The sequence below is a fragment of the Glossina fuscipes genome, unplaced genomic scaffold (assembly GCF_014805625.2).
Source record: "Glossina fuscipes isolate IAEA_lab_2018 unplaced genomic scaffold, Yale_Gfus_2 3, whole genome shotgun sequence".
Taxonomy (NCBI): Eukaryota; Metazoa; Arthropoda; class Insecta; order Diptera; family Glossinidae; genus Glossina; species Glossina fuscipes.
In genome coordinates this window covers 3,982,138-3,999,251 of record NW_023998417.1, presented here as the reverse complement: position 1 = coordinate 3,999,251, position 17,114 = coordinate 3,982,138, and the positions used below count along the sequence as shown (strand labels likewise).

At 29.8% G+C, this 17,114-nt stretch overlaps 1 long non-coding RNA gene across 1 annotated transcript in view; it reads left to right on the top strand.

Annotated features, from left to right (window-relative positions):
- Window positions 1–17,114, top strand: part of LOC119634527 — a 29,001-nt gene that overhangs the window by 11,692 nt on the left and 195 nt on the right. The gene's annotated exons all lie outside the window — the stretch shown is intronic.

Here is a 17,114-nt window from a genome sequence, read left to right as displayed (position 1 = left end):
TTGTATAAATATAAAAAAGAAACCTTTTATAATTATTAGACAAAAGAAACATTCTCTTGCATATACTTGCATTTTCACTTTAATTGCATACACCCACCTAAATCATACACATACATATATATATATGTACATAAATATATATATAAATGCATACATTTCACACTGCGTACATTATTAACTTCACATATAAGCTCTCAAACGTTGGAAGATGTTTTTTTTTTTTTTTTTTTTTTTTTTTTTTTTTATTTTTTTTTTGTTAATGTTTGCATAAATATTTTTAATTTTCCCTTTTTGTAAAGGAGAAATAATCAAAAAAAAAAAAAAAACATAAAAGTAGAAAAACTAGAAGAAAAACTAATACGTAATACATAAACTTGTATGCGGTTTCTTTCAGCTCCATTAGATTTATTTCTTGTTCATTTTTTTTTTAAAGGTTTTTTTTTTTTTTTTTTTGTTGCATTTTACCATTTGTCTATACGTCAGTCAAGGTTACTTTTGGAAAGCTTTTAACCAAATTGTTCTCATTCACCACACAATACTTAACCCAGATAATTACGATAAACGCACATTTGTGTTTAGTGTTTTGTAACTAAGTGAAACAGAAGCGAACAAAAAATGCGTAAATGGCCTTAAGATAGGCTTTACACTAAATCAAAATAATTATTTGATTATAAAAGAAGCATCATTTAAGATAGAAGATAAACAGTCGCCTTTTTAACATATATATATATATATGGAATGCTATGCTTGCAGGCACATTGTTGTTGATTTTCTACTTATTTCAATCAGGGCAGAAGTCAATTTTTCACTATTAAATTGCGCTTTGACGATGATGAAGATCAATGGTAGGATCTTAGGACATATAGGTTTTCGGCTTTTTACTTAAAAAAAAAAAAAAAAAGAAAGAGCAGTAAGGTTGCTACAAAAATCATCTAGTTTTTCTTCCGTTAATCTAAAAAGTAAAATGGATTTGACTCGTTTAGAATCTTGATTGTGTTCTTACAAATGTAGGTTTTAAACGCTTACCTTCAAATGATAGACATTTAAGAGACCATAGGTGAAACTAGGACCTTTTAAAAGTGTTTCGGATATAAATTTCATGTTGTTTTGCAGAAATATTTGCTCTTAAATTCAGTTTAAACCTTTAGTGCAAGGAAAAGAAACATTTGAGATTTAGGATTAGGTTATGGGGTAAGTTTGTAATGTAAATTTCATGTAAAACCTGAATACCGAATTATTCAGCTCCCGAATTAATTCGACATATTTTTATAGATCGCATCTTATATGCAAACGCGATCGTGGTAAAATTATATAGCGGATTGAGGTACGAACTTAGTAGTACGGGTATAGCTAAGAAATGTTTTTACTGATTGATAATAAATATACCTAAACTAGAGGCTTGGATACCTTATTTCAGGGTGTTATAAATTCATTACATTTTCATCTTTCTATGGTGAATGATTTAGCTTGAAATAATTATATTATTCGATATGTCATTCTACGGTAGGTCGATTTAATTCAATTAGTTTATCTCTTGATCACCGGATTCGAAAGGATTGTTCAGTTCCTATTGACTTTGCTGGCGGTTCATAAAGTATGGTTGTTGACCTTGAACCTTTTTTTTTTTATTATTAAGCTTTAAATATCACCGATAGTTTTTCTTCCTTCATATATGCATATATATATATATATATATATATATGGTTTTAAGTTATAATTCAGTTAAAGCTGAAATAGTTTTGGAAGAAGCAATTTTGAGATTGTTAAAAGTCACAATGTTCGAAAACAAACGAAATGAGAACATTTTTACATATATATGGATAAAATATATTGTAAAATATTCTATTCATTTGCGTCATCATTGAAATTGTACAAATGTTGTTCAAAGCCCTGATGATTTATTCTGAAAATTTTGCATTTATGTTGCTGGCCGTCCATATGCTGCTAATCGATTGATATCGATATTGTTTGTTATTATATTCCATAATAATGTGAATAGTTATATGAATATATCATTATGTGAATTTGAAGTTTACCTTGACGACTATCTTGTTTACCAAATTCGTAGAGATGATGAAAATTACAAATTCAACAATCGTGTTATACTGCTTTATTTAGCATACATAGCACAATAGTAGCAAAGCAAGTTTGTCGTCATGTATTTTGTTTGATGTGTTTTATTTATTTATAATTATTTATATTTGTCAAAACATCGACGAATAGACTCTAAGTTAAAAGCTACTTTTAAAAACAAGTGTTCGCAAAGACGCAGCCGCTGATGCATATGAAATATTCCTTTTCAAGCGCACATTGTACATAACGTAAAAGGTAGGCAAACTAGTATTTGATTTTTTATCTACGTTTTGTTTATATTTAAATAGTATATATAAGCATTTCCTTCTAGCTGCGCTTTTTTTTTTTTTTTTTTTTTTTTGCTTACGCTTACAATGTATGACTGCTCATCTATACAGATGGAGTAATCTGATTACATTATCTCGATGATTACATTTTGACATTTTCCATTTAGAAGCTTTCGATTGTTAGCAAAAAAATACTCACTTACATCATTTAAGCGTAGGAATCTTTCGCAAATAACAAGCTATAATTTTTGTTTTGATTTTTTTTGCATTAAAATTGAAAATATTTTTGGTGAGCATTCGAACATTCCGATTGCCAAAGCACAAGTGGCAGCAAAAGTCTCCAATTAATTCTTCTTTTATAAATATTTTGCTGTACTCTTACACACACAGAGAGAGAGAGAGAGAGAGAGTGATATGTTAGATCGTTTAAAAGAAGATTTGTAATAATCATAGCTCTGACTTCAGACATAAATCCGAGCCGCAAAATTGAATAAATTTCAAATCGAAAGAAAGAAAGCTATTTCGAGTAATGAAAAATTTTATTCTCGTTTCTGATCATCTTCCAATGGACTTTATTATTACGTTCTGCAAGAAGGCAAAAAATATATATGGGACTTGTCGCGATTGACATCAATACTCAATTATCAACAGGTCCTGACAAAACATTATTCTTTATATTTCATACGTTTCATCTTTCGATTAGCTTGGTATCTACTTTGATTTGACTATCATCAATTATGACCGATTGAAGAGGACGAGTTTTGACGATTAAATTATTCTCTTCTGTCTAGCATTTTCTAATAATATTTCTGCCAAAAATCGCTTTGGTGCACTTGGCATACATATGTACAGACACAAATGACATTTTTATATGCAGCACATTGATGATTACTGAACGTAATCCCTTTCAAATCCTTTTGCTATTCACAATGAATTAGAAAAACTGTTCCTTAATATTATTAAAGAAGAGTGTTCCATGCAAATATCGGCTGACAGTTAGAAATGTAGAACATCCCCAACGCTGAAGTAATGTGAAATCGCGCTCTAAAATGTTTATGCCGTAGCCACAAGGTCGCTAGTTGGTAACGAGCTACCAGCAAGTACGTCAAATGCGTTAGCAAGAGTAGTAGTAGTAGTAGTAGTAGTAGTAGTAGTCGTAATATTAGTAGTAAGAGACAGTTTATCTGCCGTTCGTCTAGTATCGCAAATAGCACGCCGGATTTCTAGGTATTTCCCTTAAGAAAAGTTATTTTTGAGGGACATTTTCGTTCTCTTCCTATATGAGATTGCATTACTCAATTGCGGGAGAAAATCTTTCGCAAATTAACACTGTGACGTTATCCCGAATGTTCACAAGTTTAACTCGAACTTTCTTATATTCAAAGTCTCTCAAAAATTATGATTTATTTTACAGTCATAGGATTAGAAAACTCATATTGACTCGTTGACTGCCCGACCCAGAAGGAGGAAAGAAAACGGAAGTGGATGTTATCTAATTCGTGCATCCTATAAGGTTATCGTTTTGCTACCACTTACCACCATATCCCAATCAGACAACAGCTGTTTACCTAAACCTTTGAGACAACTTTGACTGACTTCTCTATTATTAGTTTTATAAAATATATAATTATTTCTATTATTTCATGTATAAAATTTTGTAAATTTTAATAAATTCAACTGTCGAGAATCGATTAACCTTAAGAAAAGAACAAATAAGAACAGTGTGCGCCCTTCATTGTTCATTAGAAATTAAAAGCAAAAAGAAAAATGAAAAATTTTTCAGTTGAACAGACAAACGGGTCGATATTTCATTGTATGTTTTCGCTTTTTTTTTTTTTTTTTTAAACCTGCTTGCGTGCACGATGCGCTCATCCTTCTCACTCGGTTTAAGGTTGAACTATTTAATAGAGAACACTTGTTTGCCTTGATTTTAGAGACATCTTGTAATTATAAAAATCTCCATTCGCTTGTGCAAATGTTTGTGAATGAATGAATCTATGATTATTCTAATTTCATATAATACATGACACGTAAAATAAATGCTACGGTGGCCAAGTATCACTTAAACATCAAAAAAGAAAAAAAGAAAGAAAAAAAAAAAACAGTTTTTATAATAATAACTTGAGTGCGTTTTACTTGACATTCATTTTCACATTTGCATGCGTTTGACATTTTTGGGTCTCTTTTATAGCTGGCCAAATACACAAAAACACACACAAAAACAGAAATACACAAGCATAAATATAAAAAGCGCATGATTGCATATACATATATTTATTTTTTTTTTTTAGTAGGTGTTTCAGTTTAGCAGTGATATACACTGCATATGCCATATGCTGCAATTGTAGCAGCAATATCTTTATATGTTGCTGTTTATATATTGTTTCTGTAAAATGAAATTGAAATAAGTACACAAAAGAAAATGAGTACCAACTAACTGGTCGGTTGTTAGTTGGTTGTGTTTGACCTAGTTTATAATGAGACGCAGCCTGTTTTTGCGGTGCTCGCGGTGGTGTAATGCAGCTTTACAAATAATAGATGCAAATTGAGACAAAAAAAAAAGCAAAAAACAAAAACAAAAAAAAACAACAAAATCATCCTGAGAGCAGCAAGAGATTTTATATATATATATATATGTATTTCAAAAACGCTACTTTTAAATATGATTGTGCTGCGTGTACAGAGGTATAGGAAAAGTTTTCATGACATCTGCTCCCAAAAGCCAGAAGTTGCCTCGACTTTTTGAAATACCGTCTTGCGCACTAAACGCAAATGTCATCTCCCACCAGCCTCTTTCAAGTTTATTTCTACTTTGCATATATACATAAATAGAGAATATGTATGTGAGAGCGCATATATATGTATGTATGTATGCATGTATGTATGTGTTTTTATAAAAGCTTTCCAAAGCAGGCAAAAAAAAATTTCATTCCATGTGAGCTCGATATTTTTAGCTAGATGCTGTTTATAAAATTCCGTATATATATATATATATATATAGGTTTTAATAAAATTCCGTATATATATATATATATATAACCTATAAATAATTCATATATATGTGGAAAGCGTGAATGCTGCTTATACTATACTATATACGATGTGTGGTAGCTGTTTTGTCGGTTGCATTAAGTAACATGTGATAATCACTAGCAGCACAGCACAGCACACTTGGCCAAACTAAAGAAATTGATTTTTTTTTGCGTTTTATTTTGATATAGCAAAAGATATAAGTCGATTTCATGCAGCAATAGAAACAATGAAAATAAACGCAAACAAACAAATCTTAAGCGTCCTTGAGTTACGTCATTTAGTTAGTAAAACAGCAAATTTTATTGAAAACACTTGTGTTAGCAATAGGCAAATATTGTGATTGCATGTGAGTGTGTGCATGTGCGTGTGTATGTGTGTATGTGTGTATGTTTAAATATAATAATCTGATGAAGATCAGAAGAAGAATGAGTTGAATGAATTTTGGATACTTGATTATTAATTTTTATTTCCTTTTTTTTAATTTTTAACATTTGTTGACGCATTCCATTTGAATATTATTAGTCTATATATGCATTGCTTGCTTACCTATTTTCAATGTTGATGTGTTTCTTTTTTTTTTTTTTTGGATTATTTTTTAAATCCTTTTTAGTAACAGTTTTTCTGATTTTTACTTTATTTCATTCTCCTGGTTGGTTAGTTGGTAGGTAGTCTGCATTTAGTATTTGAAGTGAAATGTATATGAATATTATTTTGATTGTGGTTGTGATCCATTTTTTCATGACTACTACATACTATACTATATATAAGCGTGTTTTTCGTGCTTTTTTGTTTTCAATATTTACGGCTCCATATCAAACTAGGTCACGTTGTAATAATCGCTATTTTCGACTTCATACTAATACTTCATGTACGTACTGTTGTTGTGTTTTGCATTTAACTTTTCATAACTGCAACATATATATATATAGTAAAAGTATGCTACACGGCCTAAGAACTTTTCATAGTTAACTTTCCCCCGAATGATTGCGAACAAGACATGGCCTTAAGTATTGTCGCGGCTAAGAAATAATGAACAACAATTCGGAATGCAATGAAATTGCGACTGCTGATCGAAGTATATAGCGATTGTCGAAATTTTCGTATTAATATAAAGTTATTGCATATATTCGCCTCACACGGGCAACTGTGTAATGCATGGAAAGGAGATACTTGGTAAAGTGAATTCGAATTATTTTCAAAAATTCTAAAATATGAAAATTTACTCGATTTTCATTGACGCAAACGAAAACATTTCGTATTGTTAAAATTATGACAAAGCCTTTCACTAATATTCTAGATTTGTTCTAAGCCCTAAGAAACGCAAAGAACGCAGATATTTGAATATTCCTAAGCAAAGCATTAATAAATTATTGCTTTATTTAGTTATTTCGTGATTTATTTTTAATTCCCCCCACGCAGATAGAGATGGCAAAGTGCAAGAGGCAAATGCTGACATATGTCGTTTTAGCTCTACAATCCATATAAAGTCTAAAAGTTTTTAAAGGATCTGCAAAAAAAGCAACAAATTTTTCTTACACCTGATGAATATTGAAAATGCGAATGCGTTACCATGTCCATAGAGGCGAGCGATACTTGTTGGAGGACATAGATATTAGATATGCAAAAAATTTCTTTAGTTTTACGATTTATTGACTGATTGTTCATCGTTGTCAGTTAAAAAGAAGAAAAACCACATGACAATTATTTTATTATTATTATTATTATTATTATTATTATTGTTATTAATAACGTATTTCATGTAACTCAAATCAACTGTTAACCGAAAACGTGATATTTATAATATTTACTTATACACATATACATTTATTATCGTCGTTGTGAGTGATTTTGATTATGAAGAGAGCCATAGTTTTATATATATATATATATATATATATATATATATATGTATATACTAAAAAAAATATCTCAATTTTAAATTTCCATTGGTATTAAAAAAAGCACACATCTATTAGTTTGTTAGTTAATTAATTTATTAGGCAACGAATAGCGGAACAGAAGAAGGCTGAGCTAAAAAATTTGCCAAATTTTGTTTCGCGAACTTATCTTTCATTCTATTTTTTTGATATTTTTTTTTATTTTCCTAATCCTAGGCATACATGACGACAAACTTATTTCTTTTAAATACTCAAGTTAATTCGCTCCAAAATTTGTAGAGCGGTATCTCTTTTAACATTTAATATATGTTAATATTAATGTTCATTTGAGTATTTAAACTTTTATTCTGGCAATATTTTTTATATATATATATGTATATATATTTAGATACAGATTCATGTATATACATATATTTACATAAACATAAATTGTTGATCATTGTTGCGATTTTGTTTTTTTTTTTTGTTTTATTTAAATTTATTTACTTACTATCGCACTCAGGGTGCGAGCGCGTAACCATTTTTTTTTTGTTTTTTTTTGTTTTTTTTTTAGTTTTTTCGCTAATATGTGTGCCTGTTATTGCATATGTGTACAAGTGTTTGTTGTTTTATGAACTCTTTTTGCTGAGCGATTGAAGCTGGCTCGTCTGCTTTTTTTTTGATTTGATGCGCCTTAGTTTTCGTTTGAGCATTGTGTTGTGTATGTGAGTTCTGAAAGAGTATTAAGCGCTCATGCGGTTCCACAGTTTCTTCTATAAAAATATTTTGATTTTGCTTTAGAGAACTTTATCGTCATCGTCTAGAAAAACAAAATTTGCAATTTTCGCTATCTTTATATATACAAAAAAATTCATTTCATTTATTCCCAACCTCAGAAAAAACAAAACGCAAAAAAAAAATTCAGACATTGTTTTTATAAAACAAAAAAAAAACAAAAACAATATGCCGACGTGTAAGTTTTTTAAGAAGATATATTTAATAATAATGAAAAAATACAATCAAACAAATAGATTGTTAAAGCAAATAGAAATTTTATTTCGAAAAAAAGATAATAATTAAAAATGTTTCTATTATTTAACAAATCAATGTCTTTTTTTAAGATATTAACGAATGTTTTAATTTTCAAAGGACGATAGGCATATATACATATGTGTCATGATTCAATTAAATTGCTTTAGTTTTTACGAGATCAAAAAATTGGAAAATTCAATTTAACAGCACAGCACAACAATTCTTCTTCTTCTTCTTACTCTGTAAATATTTTGTAATGCGATCAAAGAATTAGGAAAATGGAACATACAGTCAGTCATTTAATGACTCCTTTTTGATTTAGAAAAAAAAAGGGAAAAAATTGGAAAAGTGAACGCAAGAGTGATCGCAATGACATTTCAATATATGATAAAGTTTTCCATCGAATTTTTGAAATATTCAGAGCCTGTACGTTTTGGGAGAAAGCGGAAAGCGGAAAGCGTAAATCTCACATGGATAGAATTGTACTTGGAGAGAAAAAGCTTTTTTGTTCCTTTCATTGTCGCACGATGACACACATTTATATTCAAGAATATCCATCCGCCTGAGTGGCCGAAGGAAAGAAATATCGATTAGCAACTCTCTCTCAATATTGGTCGTGGGTTCGAATCTCAAATGCGGTAGAGTTTTTAATAAAAGCCGCATAGCCTTTAGATGCTGCTAGTGCTTCGAAATTTTAGTCTTAGAATTTATTTCTCTGCCAAAATTAATAATAATAATAATAATAATAATAATAATAATAATAATAATAACAGTATAATCATGAATAAATTTTTAAATATAAACGAGTTCAATAACTAAGGAAAGATTGAAATTTTTAATAGATGTTAGTCGCCAAGCAAGCAAGTATCCCTCGTTTTTTGTCTTACAACAATAGTTACGAAGTATTTTTTTTTTTTTTTTTTTTTTTATTATTGATTTTGCCGATAAAAACACGATGCCTTCAAAGTATTGTTGAATAATATTATTCTCATTCTATGGTCAATTTTTTTGTATAAAATGTAAAAAAAAAAATAGTTTTGTTCCGCTTAAATAAAGAAAAGAAGAAGAAATGGAAAAAAAAAAAAACTTTCACGAAAATTTTCAATTTTTGTTGTTTGTACACGATTCGATTAGTTATATAAAAGTATGAGTGAGCGAATGTTTTTGCAAATGTATTGGTCTCACTCCTCTCTGCTTGAATTTGACTTTTGCTCAAATATATTTAAAAAAAAAAAGCTTCTGCTCTTCTTCATTTTCTTTCTTCGTTGAACTTTCAGCCAAAAGTTTTGGTTTTTATTTATTTTTTTTTTATTTATTTTATTTTTTTTCTTACTCTCTGACTCTTCATAACACTAAATTATTATATAAATTGTATAGACGTAACGTTATGTATGCGAAAATGCATGCATGTCTACGTAAATAGAAATACGTAACCTTGAAATTCAATTGCAAAGTGTTTTTGTACACGTTGTATGCGATTGTATTGTTGCTATTATTATTATTATTTTTTATTTTTTTTATTTTTTTTTTGTGTGCCTGCTGTTTATTAGATCGTGTATTTGTTATATTTTACTGTTTAGATAACATGTTTGTTCATTAGAACAAATGGTTGTTATTGCTTGAGTTGTTTTCTCCATTATTCATTTATTTTTACACTTGCCATACAAAAAGAATGATTCTATACTGGATTTTTCTTCTTCCGCTTGCAATACCTGTATGGAAACATATATGCACATATCTATTTATTATTATTATTATTCAATAAAAGAGATTCTATGCCCGATATAATAGTCATCTGCATTTATTTATCTCTCACTCACTCACTCACTCACTCTCTCTCTCTCTCTGTCTCTGTCTCTCTATCCCTCTGCCTCTCTGTCTGTTTTCCGTTACGTTCGCGAGCTGAAGCTGCGTTGGCCATAGATTAAATTTAAAAATTAACATAATCCGTCCACAAGCTTTTGTCCACAATCGATGAAAAAACTTAACCTTAAAATAATGTTGATCTAAAACATGGCCATAACATATATATTTATTAAATAACTTTGTTAAAAAAAAAAATGATTGTATTATATATTCAGAGTTTGTGGCTTATGTCTGTTTAGAACGTAATTCCAAAAACCTATTTTAAACTCGTTTTAAACTTCGTTGTGAGTTGTGTCGGACTACACAGAGCATACGATCTAAGCGAAACTCTTGTTTTATATTGAAATTGAATGACGTCGATGCAAGCTTCGCTACGAATATGCTACATATATATATATCTATATATATATATATATATAGCATGAATAAATATTTTAATTGAATATTATTTTGTAAATGTGTTTTAAATGTCACCACAACAACAAAAACAATGCTTAAATGAAGCGTGAAATTATTTATTAATATGAAATGAAAATTTTGCCAGCACATACACACAACAAGCGAGCTTTTCGTTAAGTGAATCCAACGGGTTGGATTGTTTTTTCAGAATAATTTTAAACGACTTTTAGTTAACAATAAGAAATTTTCTTTCATATTTTCGTTTCTTTTTTTTTTTTTTTGGTTTTCATCAGTTTTTTTTCGCGAGTGCAATCGGTGAAATCGATTTTCATTAATTTAATTGTTAAATTGTAAACAAAAAATTAAATAATTCAAAAATTTATTATTAAAAAAATTCAAAAACAAAAAACAAAAAACAAAAAAATTCCTATGTGTTTTCTTAATGAGCTAAACTAGCTAGAGAAATACTATCCTAACAAATCTTCAAACATCTTTCATTAATTAAAATAAAAATAATAATGAGAAAATTTAAAAAGCAATGATCAATAACTTTAACTTTATTCATTATATATAGTAAGGGTCATAAAAAAAAAAAATAAATAAAAAATAAAAATATGATTGGATGGATGTGTGGATAAGCGATTTTTTGTGCACTTCGTTCCGGTACCACGGAACAGAAAACATGATGATAATGATAATGAAGTTATATAATTAAAAGTCTTTGAATTAATAAATGAATTAAATCCTTTAAATATAACCCTTTTTATATATATATATTTATGTATATAGTAATTTCAATCTAAAACTCGCTTTAATGTGTGTATTAATGCATAATTTTTTTTTATAAAATTCATTATCACAGCTTAGAAATGCTTATGTGTTAGTTTGCTGGCAAATTTGCAAAATATGTAATAAAACGCGTTGTTATTAGCATGTTAATGTGATGAACGTTTGAATCCATGAGAGTTAGATGAGCAGTGCTTGATATTATTTACTATGCTTTTATATTAAAATTTATATTAAAACTTAAAAAAATTAAATTAAATCAACTCGTTTTTTCAATTAAAATTTTCGCATAATATATTCGAAAATTCTCATTCATCATCCTTTTGGGTGCACGTATTGACAAAGGGAAAATTTCAGTTTCAACAAAAAAAAAAAAAAAAAAAATTATTTGCTATACCTGGGCGAGTGACCCCTTGCACTTTTTCCACTTTTTCGAAATGCAATTTTTTGCGAGATGATTAATAAAAAAAAAAGCGCTTTTTCCCTCATCTTTTAAGTGAGTTACTCGAGCCTAGCGATGTTATTGTTACTGGTTGCTGGAAATATTTGGTACGGTTTAGAGTTCTTCCTAATTGATTTATTTTATTTCATCTTGATTCTATATCGATCATTAAATAATTTACACAATTTGTTATTGTTGTTGTCTCTTTTTTCCGAATTTAAATTAATTTTATATCATTTCGATTAAAATTCAAGAGCTGTTATAACTTAAGAGATTACGGCAAACGAATTAAAACTGTAAACAGTGTCTTTTAATTGCGTAACTAATGTGTTTCGTTTATTCGGATACCGAAAATTTGCAATATTCAATGTCGTTTGTGTTGTTTGTCGTTGTTTGTCGTTGTTTGCTTTCATTTTGTTTTGTTTTTAATTTAATTCCCGTTTCCAATCGATTTACATAAAAAAAGAAAAAACTTGTTTTCAATCGGCAGCAATGATAAATTAATTATAAATCTAGCTAGTATAGGTAGCTCTGTAAGTATGGCTAGCTCTCTTCGTCTATTTAAAGTTAAACACATTCATTCGGATAAGCAATTTCATATTAGCATAAACTTATGAAATTTGCAAAACATATTTGGTCAGCATTATCTGATTGCTTGATATGATAGTCAAGCAATCAAAAAAAAAAAATATTGAAAAAAAAAAAAAAAAAAAAAACTAAGAGTGAGTATTATCAGTCTTATATCATAAGGTATATTGGATAGTCGGCTCCCCATAGTTTGCTGATCTGTCCGTTCAAATGGATCCCGAAAATATTTATTTCATTTAATACGTTTTCCAAATACTGTGTGATCTTAGTTATGGTCATACCACGGCCACCTTGAACTTGACTTTTCATTTTTTGATTTATTTATTTATTTATTTATTTACTTGCACATGAAACAACAGTCAGAATTCAATTGACTCTTAGAAGTAAATCTTATACTAATTATTATTAAAAACTGGTATAAAGTAAAAAATAAAATAAAAAATGAAATAATAAAAGAGAAGACAATAGAAAGAAAAAAGGCATTTGTGTGCACAGTTAGAACAGAGGCATACCCGCGACCGCGACCAGTACCGATTACAGAAGTTGCAAGGTGGAAGCCTTGAATCATTGCAAACATGCAAAAGCTTGGCAACCGATCACAGTAAACAACATGAGTAAATTTTCAAAGAATGCAAATTAGTTGAAATACGACGTAAGCAAATCGTGCATTGCTTTGCAGTTGAGACTTTAAAGAGTCCGATATTGAGATGAAGTCCGATATAGCGAGATTCTATAAGTTTCTGTAAACAACTTTGACAGAATTAAACAGCTCATAATTACATTTACATTGATTAAAGCTTAATGCGAGTATAGTGCCTAGAGACATTAAAGCTTACCTCACCTCAAATAGTGTGAACGAATCGATAGTAGTATTAATCAGCTTAATTAAGTAGGAAACGACAAAAACAAATCTACGTTTCTCGGGTGACGGTAAGGATAGCAGAAGCAAACTGTTTTCGTAAGTTGGCAGAGTGACAACCGGGGTAGGCGACAGTAAGGATAAGCAAAAGCAACGTATTTTTATAAGGAGGCAGACAGACAAGCGGAACAAACGGCAAGAATTGCTTTTGAACGGTTTCAACTGAATCAACATGACATCTATACGGAGAGGAGACCTACCACCACACACTAAAGGCATACCCAAGTATTAGTGTAGCTAAGAACATTTATAGGCTTTTTGTGATGTAAGGACCCATAAGCTGTTTCGACCACCTCTTAAATGAACTCTAGGATGGATCTAGCTTTACTTATTGAGACATACGTAATCTTTGGTTGAACAGATGTAGATATAGTATGACATAATTTATTTCACAAAATTACGTAATCAAATGTGATTGCTAAACGTTATAAAACCCTATAAAAGCAGTTTAATAAGGTCATCAACTTTACATGCAAGGACTTGGAAATAAATTGATGATTGTAAACATAAAGATGATTTGCAGCTCATTGAAGGAGCAAGTTAACTATAAAATTTCCAGAATTAATTGTTTATAGTTAATATCTTTATGTTGCTCAGGCAAATTTATTCATTTTCATTATTACATCATGCACGAAAATATGAATGTATGTATGTATGTATGTATGTATGTGTCAATTATTGTATTGATAAAAGGACGCGTGCATCATGTTTTTCTTTAATATTTGATTGCTTCGAATATTTGCTTTAACTTTGCATAACATGCGTAGCACTTTTTTTCTGACGATGGCCAACACAAATTTATGAAAGCCTTTCATGTCAAAAGTAGGATAATATTTTGTGCGAATAATATTTGCATGTTATCTTGTTGTTGTTGTTTGGCTATTATCCTTTCAATTCGATTTTAATTAAATTTTTTTTTAGGGGGGAGAGGTAACTTCATTAGTTGATGTTTAATATAATGTTAAGGGAGAAGAAATAAACTGAAACAATTTACAAAGACATTTCTTTTTGCAATTTTTTTTTTTTAAGATAAAAGAAAAAATATTAAATAGAAATTATTATTTTAACATTAACATGTCTCATATAATGACTCATAAAAGATTATAAATTAAAATCAAATTTTAAATTTTCTAATGAGTTATTTTTTACACCAAAAAAGCTAATAACAGTAGTCGGCCCTATTTTTTTGATCTCTTTTTAACAAAAAAAAAAAAAAAAAAAAATGGTACCATTCGGATAATTGCAGTGCGTCAAGAGTAATATATTCGTATATGAATTTTACAAGTTTCATGAAAATTAAAAAGCTTCTTTTTTTTTTTTTTTACCCACCACTGAAAGGTAGGGATATATTCATTTTGTTTTTTTTTTCTTTCAAGAACAAGCTTCAGATACCCCATAAAACATAACGTGAAATTCTGAATTGATGAAGCCAATCTGTCTGTCCGTCTGTCTGGTGTTTGTTGTTGGCACTTTTCTGGTGAAGATACCAACTAAAAATATGATAAAAATATTGAAAATTTTTGCACGCACGTGACTATTAAAAATTTGGCCAATTTAGTTCGACCAGAAGCCGGCAGTGGAACATAAAGTGGAAAACAACATCGTTTTTCCTAACAAAAACTTGTAAGCTTTTGCTCGTTACTCAGCTAGTTAAGGTAGATAGCTGATAAGTTCCACATTTACTTTACTTTTTACGTGCAAAAAAGGGGAAAAATCGGTCATGCCCACACACAGTTACAACTGATTGAATCTTTCTTCTATTCACTTATTTGAAGATATATTATCTGCCTAAAAATGGGTTAATTGTGATGCAAAAATGGTACACACCGCGACCTAGTGGTTTAATAATACCACCGATATAGGTTTTAAATAAAAGAAACTTGAGTGTAGAATGCGAAAAGCATAGTAATAAGTATGCGAGATTCGTCCTCTGCCTAAGATAACTTAAAATTGAAAATGTTATGAGATAATTTAATATTTTTTATATTACACAGTTATTACATAGTCGGTCTGCTACATCTGTTTCATTATATTTCGATCTTTTGTTTCACGATTAGTCAATTTGTTAACCACGTATTCACGTTGTCGGCTTTTTTTTTTTATGTGTGTGTGTGTAAGGTGAGATCATCTTTCGCTTTAGCACTTTTCTCTACGTTTCATGATTTAAATGAATAGATTCTAATTTTTCATTGCGATATCAATTTAGTATACAGTTAGTTGTTTTTGGCATTGATAGGTGACTTCATTTAATTTTTTTGTTAAAGAGAAAAACAAATACAAAAACTTTATGGTCTGGAATGGCCGACAATTAATTATCATACACCATTTCGCTCTAACATAATATTTCATATATTTTTGTCATCGAATATTTACTCGCTGACCTTTTTCTATATAGCGAGGTTCCAAAAATGGATTTGTGGGTACTGTACAAATTTTTAATCGAGAAACCGTTACATTCGATCAATATCTACCACAAAGTGTTAAAAATTGAGATTTGTTACCTTAGAAAAATGTATTTTTTTATGGCAGTGTTTATATGTGAGAGGCCCTGAAAAATACTACCGCACTCCATCCAGCCCATTTTGCATTTTCATAACCTTCGCCACTTGTAGTACAAGGTTAATTGCTTTTGTGCCCAGATGTGCCCGCCTTTTGGTATCGCATTAAGCTTCCTAATCCTACTGTCCGTCCGTACGTCTGTCCATGTCTTACTTGTCTATACTGTACGCTACCTGCGGCATATTAAATTTGTGCGGATATATGCAACACAGATAGCATTAGATCGAAGCAGTTTTACGACCACTGTTATAAGAAATTGAAATTTTCATAATTTCTCATCGTGAAAGTCGCTAAGTAAAACTATTTCGGCACATTAAAGTGATATGAAAAATGCGGATCAGACTTGAAATATAGGTGAATATAGGTGAATAACACTAAGATCAGTGATAGAAATAATAATTTTCCTGAATTTAAACTATCTCGTTCTACGATTTAGTCCTTCTTCCATATAAGGCTTTCGATGGAAAGTACGATTTTACATGTACATGAGACCAATTCAATTCCTTCTCTTTTAAGTCTATTCCGATCTACTTTCGAGATTTCGCGCAAAGCACGTATAACATTCCTTGTTACTAGTTTCGTTCAACGGAAGGAATTCGTTGTGCACAAGACCACAATAATCGGAGAAAACCCGTAATTAATTACCTTGAATTTTGATCGATTTTCAAATGATTTCTTCGTTTTTGATTCAACTTTTGCACAAGATTCGTTCGATTTGTTCGATTTGTTTCCGGATCGTATGCGTCGATCCAAAAATCATTTTCCGTAATAACGCCTTTCATTGCATTGTTCGATAGTTCTTTTGAAACAAATCATAAAAAATACTTCTTGTGCCGTACAACATGATCGTAGATCGAGTAAAAGATTTAGTAAAAAGTAGTTTTTTGGGGTATTACATGCATTCGCACAAAATTCCATCTTCTATCTTGTACTACAATCGGGTCAGGGTAGAATAATTTTTTTCTGAAAATTAAATTGCATTGCATTTGTAAATAAAGTCCATATAAGAAATTTTCGGCGATTTTATCTCGCAAGACCTACACAGTGACTGCACTCGGCTGCAAAGTCACGTTAAAATCACGTCACACACAGCAAATTGCCACAAATTCATAATATCCGCAAAATCGCCTTGCTTTTGCACCATGTTATGTTAGTGCTCCACTTCTTGGCATTGGAAATTGATGTGCTCTCAAATTAATGTATTTTCGTCTTTTTTACATATATACATTTTTTATTTATATATATATATATAT